This window comes from Magnolia sinica, chromosome 17, assembly GCF_029962835.1.
Source record: "Magnolia sinica isolate HGM2019 chromosome 17, MsV1, whole genome shotgun sequence".
Classification (NCBI taxonomy): domain Eukaryota; kingdom Viridiplantae; phylum Streptophyta; class Magnoliopsida; order Magnoliales; family Magnoliaceae; genus Magnolia; species Magnolia sinica.
Genome location: NC_080589.1, coordinates 27,992,885 through 28,002,966, shown reverse-complemented (window position 1 = coordinate 28,002,966; position 10,082 = coordinate 27,992,885). Strand labels below are relative to the sequence as shown.

Below are 10,082 nucleotides of genomic sequence, written 5' to 3'. Positions count from 1 at the left end.
AAGGGGTGAGACTAATGGGATGAAAGGGATATGTGAACAAGGATTTAAAAACTAATAAGGCATTGGAACCTTGTGGAGTAACGGATCATGTTCCGCTTGTAGTTGCTTGATGCACTTTTCCTTTGGTCTATGTTGAAATTTATTCTCAAGGAAGAAGAACAATCATTTTAAGCGTGAAACTTACTTGAACACAACGGACTATCTTCTGTCATTCTTTTGGAATGAAAAAGGCTGTAAACTACTTAGATTAGATATAAATGCAATGCATTTATGTGGGTTCCTATCCTCAATATTCTACTATAATATTTACAAAACCAACAATGTTTTAACACCTTCCAACAACCACTGGATCAGGTACCTGGAAACAATCAATTTTAAGGGATGGACAGCCAACGCACTGACAGCAATTTATAGTAAAATGGGATGGACAACTGCGTATGGAAATAAGGCATGAACAACAACTGCCTCAATGCTCTGGAAAGTGGAAATATAGAGTGACAAAAGCATTCACCTTCAACAGAGAGAGGTAAGAATCTGAAAGGCCAGTATATTTTCTGACCATGGCAATTCTGACCTACAGATCTTGTTGTATGTTAGTGCTTGACTTGCAATAATCCAAACATGAAACTATAGCAAAGATTACCAACATGAAAAATGCCTGAGACGTACAGGATCATGTAACCTGTCACAGAGTTCAGCCCTGCTGGTCTATTCCTCCAATATGGGCTCCCTAGTAACTCTATTGTAATGAATGACATAGTCAAGGAGAATGTTATCATATGGTAAATATTCATGACATAGTTTAGCACCAAGCAAAACGTGTTGATACATGAGACGAGATGAGTTCAGTAGAAAAACCATAGAAGGTTCAGCACTTTCAAAATTGCTCATGTGCCTTTTGGTTCTATGAAGACAAAGAACCACATGCTTGTTGTTAGAAGATATACAATTTGTTGAACATAATCCTTGGAGTGGTTAGGTATCACAAGGAAAGATACCGGTAAAACTATAAAACAACTCATTTCCACGTTACTCTATGCATAAACAACAAGGACACGACACTTGTTTGAAATTGTGTTGTGTCATATGCCTGCCATGTCAGCATGCCTGACTCTCCTAGGCACGTCTCATGCAAAAACTGATTATATATATATATATATATATATATATATATATATATATATATATAATGAGGTCAAGCTCTGTGGGCCCCACCACCATGTGTGACAGACATCCATCCCATCAATCAGGTGCACCCTTCCACAATGAGCCACGGGCTTAAAAATCAAGCCATTCCATGACTTAGGTGAGTGAGTCACACACAGATAACGGTTGAGAGTGGATGCTCGCCTATTGAAACCTTCTTAATAGTATATAGAGCCCAGTGAGATGTGGTTTAGACATCCAGCCCATCCATTGTGTCTCACTTGGTTGAGGGGTCACATCAAATTTCAGGCCATCACAATACTCAGATGGGCCCCATCAAGTGCTTCTAGATGTTTTAGGCATGATTTCCCATGGTTTTAGATGGTGTGGCCCACTTGAGTTCTCGATACAACTGATTTTTCACACATCCAATAGCCCAGAGGGGACCTACCAAATGCATGGCCTGGATGTCCATCACACATGATGGTGGGCCTCACAGAGCTATTAGGAATTGAACCCTGGATCACTCACAAACACTACACTATCTCTACCAGCTCATCTAACAAGCAAGAGACACCACCACACGTCTGTATCCAAGTTTCATTAGAAATGTATACAAACTCTGAAAAAGATATCACCTACCCTTAATAGCAAAAGAATGTGCCAAATGTTTGAAACATCATGAAGGGTGATGATGTTTGCCGCCTGAAAGAAAATTGTATTCGAATGGTTAAAATTTCTCATACCCAATACAAAACAGTTTTAAAGAAGTGATAATATCAATATTCTGGTTACATTACCAGGACATGGCAAAACTGTGACAGTTTTTCTTTGACATTTTCATCCAGTGCCTGTCCAAGACATTAGAAAATATGCATCAGATGAAAGATACGATATATGTGCGTGCCTACATGCACTGACACACACAAACAAACAAAAAATGCACAACAGAAACATAGAGAGAGGTCGAGACCGTAGCACTGCTACAAGCTAAGATATGCAGAGTCAATCCCAGTCCTCGCAGTCCCTGAACACTGCGATGAGTTGGCTTTATTTTCTGAAGGTGGAAAACAATAGCATCACCAGTCAAGCCCCAATACTGGGTTATAACTCAAGAGGTTGCATACAGCTGAGTTAATTCTTATTCCTATAAGTGGAATAGATTATGTATCCACCAGTGCAAATAACTAGCAGAAGCCACTGTTATCTACCTGTTCACCAATGACATTCAAAACGGGAACGAGACTGACATGAATGAGACAAAAGTTGCTAGTGCCTGGAATGGGAAGAAGATTAATTGCATGATGGATCTAGAGCTCTAGAAGCATCAGGGTCCAATATGATCAGGTTGCAAAATCTCCCTTACACAAAAAATTGCCAACATTGTAATACCACCAAAGATGATAGTCCACATGCTGAGCTGTTTATCCCATGCAAGGACAAACATAAAATTAGCACTTCAAAGTCAGTTTTACCTATCGTTCCGTCCAATTCTATGACACATATGTCAGCTGGGCGGCTGGGCCTTCTTTACCATCACAAGAATAACTGCTACATGCTCAATCTACTCTTGAATAACATCTGTAATGTGGGGGACAACCTAAAGGAAGGTAGAGAAAAAAAATAGATACTAAGTTCAAAATCATACATCAAAGGATGTTAAGACAACGACAAGTAAGAGAAATGGTGTGGACAGGCACCTAGATAGTTCTCCCCAAGTAATCTCCCCTTCACTCCTTGTTAATAACAGACTATATCATCAACTAGATACACCAAGAAAAAAGAAAATGATTAAACTTAGAAAATATAAGAAGTCAAATGATAGAACAAATTTAATAAACCCAAGCATGATCTCAATGTTTCCACTCTATATGCTTCAAGATTTTTCTTCTTCTTATGGGAACTATACCTGGTAAATCTTCCTAGTGGTGATATTGTTGTCATGAGTCAACTTAATATATAGGAACCTTTCATAGTTTCCAAGGTCCAAGTCAAAGCACAAACAGAAGTCATCATTTGTAATGGATGACAATTTCTTATGATTATTTTACAATAAAACGATAACAAACCTTAAGAAAGCAAGTTATATTAATTTTAGATTTGAAACTAGTAGATTTAATAGCTCCACGATGCAATCAACCCACATGATATTCTTCTTTCAAGGAAGAAAAGGGAGAAAAGTGGTTATGGGATGGAAAGTAATTCAGATGATGAATAGAAAGGGAAAATAGAGAAAAAGGACCCGGTCGAGATCCTGGTCTTAGATAATACTAAAGTTCTAGATAACGTGAACAAAACCTACATTTTAACCACATTTCATCAAAAGCCCAATATTTCAGGAGAGAAATAACTAACAGCAGAAGTAAATAAGTATCAAGAAAAAGCCAATGGCCAGGGCGATTCATGCATAAACATGGTGATGGTTGTGATGATGACACCCAAGATCTCAAATACAAGATTCAATTTAGGCAGGGGCTCGCTGGGGCCTCTGTGATTTATGGGTTTTATCCATACTTTTCATCCATTTTTAAAGATTATTTTAGGACATGAGCCCAAAAATGAGGCAGATCCAGGACTACACCACAAAAAGTCGTGGTGATAATGAGCCCGCCATTGAAACCTTCTTAGGGCCCACCATGATGTTTATTTTCTATCCAACCTGTTTATAAGGTCACATAGACATGTATGAAGGGAAAACACAAATGTCAGCTTGATCCAAAACTTCTGTAGTCTTAGCTAGTTACGCATGCCTTGCAACATGCAGCTTGACACGATTCTTTTTTCTTTCTTTTTTTTTGAAAGATAACTTGACACAATTTTTATCCCGCAAAAAGAGTCAGAAGTTTTAGTATTCGAACCAATTAATATCTTCTCATAGTATAATGTAAGATTGAATTGTAATCCATCATGATCAATGTTCTTAGTTTCAAATATGGAAGATTGGAGGGAGATTAACCATTTTCTCAATAACCTAGCCCAATATTACTCATTATCTTTGTACTGTAAGTGGCTATGCCAAAATAACCGACATAAATCACCACTTTCTCCAGTTTAGTTGATGTGTTTCATTTGCATAAGCAGAAGCCATCGCTCTTTGCTCTTACCTTATGCTTATTCCAAAAAAAAATCTTGCCCGAAGGATGTTTTGAAAAATATGTTGCTACTTTTTTACATACTTCATTTGGCTTTTGTAGAGAGAACTATAAACATTTTATTTGGTGTTATCTTTATGAACTATAGAGACAACATGCTTGGTAAATAACGTCTAAATGGCATAGACATTTTGCTTGCCAAGAAGGGGCATATTTCCCTCTATTGGTTGCGGGTTTCTTCATACTCTCTAAAGGATTCCTCTTCTTTAATGAAGTCTAATTATTCATAGTAACAAATAAATAGAAACTATCGAACATAAGGATATGAATGACAAGTCTTCATAAGTGATGGTGAGAAATTGCTACAAACCTCAAAAGTAAACATTATAAAACACAATTGACATAATGAGGCTTCTAGCAAAGAGCATTGGCTTTGAAGTTCAAACCCAATCATTCAAAATGAAAAAAATGAAAAATAAAATAAAATTCCATGAGTGCATTTACTTGCAGTTGAAGTCCCCTAGTCGATGACACCAAGTTTGTAAGTTAGATCAAGAGGCCTTTCCAGCAATCGCAAATACTAGTGCAAAAACAAAAGAATGCATATGAAGAGATGACATATAATGATAAATACATCAAACCAGGCATTATAAGGGTCAGAGACACCCTTATCCATAACAACACAATGTTTTATATTCATCCATCAAATCACATACCTTGCATGTATAACTAGTATTTCTTACTTAATTTCTTTCTATCACTATGAATAGTTATCGTATACCATTAAAACAAATGATACACATCGTGTAATATGCAAATTCACATGATTCTTACCACAGAAAAGAATCAACCATGTAGTCTCCCAAGACAGTTAACAAAGGCTTAGAACCCAACATATGGTATTTAAGTTGAAACACTTTGACACCATCTTCACTTGCGCCAACAAATACAAGCTTGATCTAATACTTATGTGGCTCCCAAGAAATTTTCAACGGTAGATGTTCAATTCACACTATTTCCTATGGTGTTGTCCACTTGAGGTTTATATATACTTCATTTTTCTGTTAAAGCCCCAAAATCATCTGGTAAAATGGATGGATGGAGTGGATAAAATACATAAATCACAGTGGACCCTACAAAATTCACACAGTATGCGTGGGGTACTGAGTGAGCCACGCGGAGGAAACGGATTGGCTACTCCAACGAGCACCAGCCAATGGCTAGTGGTTTGGGCCCCACCATGATGTATGTGTTTCATCCATTATGTCCACCTATTTTTATAGATCATTTTATGTTATGAGAGAAAAATTGAGGTATACCAAAATATAAAGTGGACCACATTAAAGAAACAGTGTTAAATGAACGTTGACCATTAAAAACGTTTTGGGAGCCATAAAAGCTTTGGATCAAGTTGATATTTATTTTTTCCCTTTATTTGGGTCTTTATGATCTACTCCAGAAGTGTTAAAGGCTCTAAAAATGTTATTTCTTCTCTTGATTCATCTCAAACAAGTAAAGACAATACATATCAATTGCTTACAGATAAGTTATAGTAGGAGCAATTGTTGAAAATGCCATATGATCATGAAAGGGTGATCATAGTTGTGATGATGGTTTCATAGGCATTATGAGCACAAAAGGGCCCGAAAAAAATAATTTAAGTGAAAAAGAAAATTACCCTAATTCAAAAAAACAAGCTATTGCTTAAGAAGAGTGCCACCATTTGTATAAAATGTTTATGCAGCAAGGTGACAATATCGAAGTTAGATTGGTCATGGTCTTACTTTCAAATCCTCAGCTTTACAAAGAGAATAAATTTCAAAGGAGTTTAGAGAATTATCCTTACTATTAGAACTAGACATCCCTCATGTTAATTGGCCAAAAAAAAAAAAAAGAAGAAGAAGAAAACATCACTATGATGTGAAAAAACCAACAAACCATCGGATTCCATTGTTTCAGAAGTAAAATATTTTCTAAACTCTCTTGAAAGTTAAGCTTTATGTAAAGTCCAACAAACCATTGGATTCCTTAGTTTCAAAAGTCCAACATTTGGAAACACCCCATAAGAATCAAAGGCTCCAACGATGCTCGTTCTTCTTGATATTTGGGTCAAACAAACAAAACGATGCACATGCGTAACCAAAATAGAAACAATTGCTTAGTGATACAAGTTATAGGATGTTAGTTGTTTTCACAAACATTAAAAGCATGAGAGCACATGAAAAACATCAAAAGCATGAGAGTGCATGGAAGAAAAAAAAAATTAAAACATAAGAGAATGAACTTAATTCAAAAAATGAACAATTGCTTAACAAGAGCAGTATTGCCACCATGTGCACAAATAGTTAAGGAAGCAAGGTGACTACATCAAGGTTAGATTGGTCGCCGTATTGATTTGACCTTGAAATCAAAAATATTTCTTGATGAGATTTTAACACACAATTAGAAAGGAGTTCAGAAAAGTACCCTTACTATATAGAAGCAATTACTAAGTGAGCCTTCAGCTGACAGGATAAACAACTTTCTACGACATACTTAAGGTCACAACCAATGAGCCGTAAGGACTCTCAAAGAGAATAACCTTCAAAGGAGTTCAAAAAAGCACCCTTACTATTAGAACTATACGCCCTTCAAGTTAATTGGCCAAAAAAAAAAAAAAACATCATTATGATGTGAAATAACCAACAAACCATTGGATTCCTTAGTTTCAAAAGTAATATATTTTCTAAGCTCTCTTTAAAGCTAAGCTCTATGTAAAGTTCAGTATTTAAAAACTTCCCATTATGCTATCTTCATTTTCTAAGCTCCTTCAAGCCTTTTCTTTTCTCTTTTTTGTACTCTTTCTTACCGTTCTAATTTTGCTATAGCAATGATGACAAATACCACACTTGCGAATTTGGAATTTTCTTTTGTTTTTATAACAACATGGTGTCCCCACCCCCTTTAAGGTGAGACTATTCCCTATGAATGCACACAATCACCTGCTAACCATGTACATCGAGTAATCCACGGGAAGGGGAGCAAACCCACAACCAAAGCCATACTCCCAAACTCGCGACAGGTAATCCACAAGGAGGGGAATCAAACTTAGAGTAAGCAATTTTTATACAAGGTCATATCGCCTACCCCTATGAGGACTTCGATACTAACAATGTTTTAACTAATTTGATCTAAATTTGCTCATAGAATTCTAGTTTAATATTTAATCCACTATTGATAGATACCACAATCCTCTTACTCGAATTCTAAATTTTTTCCCCTAGCCACTTTGACAATAGAAAGTAAATATTGGAATCTAAGGATCAAAGGCTTTGATGTATTCATTTTATTTTAGTGTAGATCGTCCTTTGGTATTCTTCTTATCAATTTATTTCTTAATCATTAAAATTTTCCTAGCGTTTGTTTTGGCATAGAATCCTTTTGAAGATGATGCATAAAATGTCTATTTTAAATGATACCCCAGTATTTTCAGCTTTTAAAAAAAACAAAAAAAACAAAAAAAACATTTGGTATGAGTGACTTCCTAATCCAAATAGTGTCCTTATCCAAGCCTAACTTCATCTTCGGGTAAGAGTCTGACTGTTCTTATTTGTCTTGATCGTAATTAACGATTGACAGTTATTACTTTGATTCCACGGCTAATCAATCCTTGTGTAAAGTGGTGTGAGATTTTGCCTATTAAAGATAGTCCAATAAAAAGTTAAGTCATGTGCACATTCATGGGAGCTTACCCCATCGTCCAGGACAAACCAAAACTTGAAAATGATCATGGGGAAGGAGTGAAGTGATAAGAGGCAAGGCAAGATTTCTAATTTGAATTTGGGATGTAGATGGACTTTTTGGTCGAGTGAACAACTGAAAGGCAATCAAAGTAGGTTAACCAACGCCCGATGATAAGCCCATTCGGGGGTTCGGGCTAGCCTGGTCCTTGATAGATCCACTTTGAAGAAAAATGAGATCTATATATTGAAGTTTGGGCTGAAGGCTTTGACTGGAAATGCCATGCTGTTCCTGTAATTCTGCTGGTCTATGAGTAGCTCCCATATTGCAAAATACGACAACCTAATCAAGAGAGCTAGAAGCTAGGCCACCCGGAGTGCGCTATAGTGCACCCTACTAGATTGAGACTCTATTTTTCAGTAGATATTACGTCTCCCTATTAGTGACAGCGTGCATCAGAACTCGCTAATAGGAAATGAGAGAAAAATAAAGTAATGCCAACAATGGAGTCAATCCATTATTCATTGACAAACGAAGCTCTCATTCAGTCGTTAAGCATCACTATCTTACACCTATAAAGGCGGTATGAAGTTTGAAAGGAATGGACATGCATAGGCTTAATAGTGAACGCATAATTGAGGGTTTCATGAGTCTCTAGATGTGAGGATTAAAAAAAGACTTCCCTTATTACACCACCTGCATCGAGTAATCCTCGAGGAGGGGAATCAAACTGATGCCTGTGGGGAGAAAACCCACAACCAAAGTTCTTCGCCCAAACTCATAGTAGGTAATCCATGGGGAAAGGGAATCAAACTCATGTCTGTGGGGAGCAAACCCACGACCAAAGTCGTTCTCCCAAACTCGTGATCGGTAACCCACGAAGAGGGGAAATGAACTCGTGTTTGTGGGGAGCAAACCCAAGACCAAAGCCATTCGCCCAAACTCATGATGGGTTTTGGGAAGTTTTTTTTTAAAAAACCCCGTCCCTTTAAGGTGAGACCATTCCTTACAAATGCACGTAATCACCCGCCAACTACGTGCATCGAAAAATCCATAGGGAGGAAATCGAACTCAGTCGTTAAGCATCATGAGCATATGCCTATGGGGGCAGGATCAAGCTTGAAAGGAATGGACATGTGTAGGCCTAATACTGAACACTGAAATTGAAGGTTAAAATTTCAAGAATATCCAAATGTGAGAATTAAAAACAAAAACTTTCCCTACTAAATAGGGTGAAGAACAGGGTAACGAGTCGAGTCAGACCAAGTTAGGGCTGAAGGGTTGACCTGACTCGCTCAACTTGGTACCAAGACCAGCATGCCTGACCAGATCTGAGTTCAGGTCTGGCCTGGACTAATCTAGACTAAGTCTGATCCAATAACAGGTACCGAGTCGAGTAGAGTCAGCACTGCGTCGGGTCAGGTGTAACGAGTCTCCAGATGTGGGGATTACAAAAAAAAAAATCCTAGTAACACTGCATGCATTGAGTAATCCACGAGGAGGGGAATCAAACTCTTATCTGTGAGGAGCAAACCCACGACCAAAGTCGTTTACCCAAACTTATAATAGGTAATCCACAGGAAGGGAATCAAACTCGTGTCCATGAGGAGCATACCCATGACCAAAGTCGTTCGCCCCAACTCATGATAGGTAATTCACGGGAAGGGGGGAATCACACTTAGTGTTATGGGGAGCAAACCCACGACCAAAGCCATTCACCCAAACTCGTGATGGGTTTTGGAAAGTTTTTTTTTAAAAAAAAATTAATAACAACAGGGTGTCCCTGTCCCCGTCCCTTTTGGGAAGCGAAACCTCATATCTATCAAAGATCAAAGTAAAATGAGAAAAAAGGATTGGGGTAGGCTCATCCTTGAGTATGTATTTGACTATCCTTCTATTGGAGGTGAATGATATTCAACATTTAGTGAAGTTGTGTATTGTGTGCTTAGGGTGTAATTAGCTATATGTGTAAACTGTCAAACCCAACTAAGATCAATAGTATCCCAAAATAGGAAAGATACTTAGCATGAAGATTAGTTTGTCTCGAACAAAAATATTATTCATAAGTGGTATTTTCAAATAATCATTTTTTTAGAGATCAAGAAGTTAATCTATATATGGAGT

General features: G+C 37.3%; 1 long non-coding RNA gene and 1 pseudogene across 1 annotated transcript; both read right to left on the bottom strand.

The window, feature by feature from the left end:
* Window positions 1-310: 310 nt before the first annotated feature.
* On the bottom strand, window positions 311-2,374 carry LOC131230472 (uncharacterized; annotated as a pseudogene).
* A 138-nt stretch (window positions 2,375-2,512) lies between these two features.
* LOC131231415 (uncharacterized) lies at window positions 2,513-5,172 on the bottom strand. Its single transcript, XR_009164348.1, has 3 exons — window positions 3,056-5,172; window positions 2,847-2,897; window positions 2,513-2,746 (listed from the first exon to the last, which is right to left on the bottom strand). It is a non-coding gene; the product is annotated as an uncharacterized LOC131231415 (long non-coding RNA).
* Between the last annotated feature and the right edge of the window lie 4,910 nt (window positions 5,173-10,082).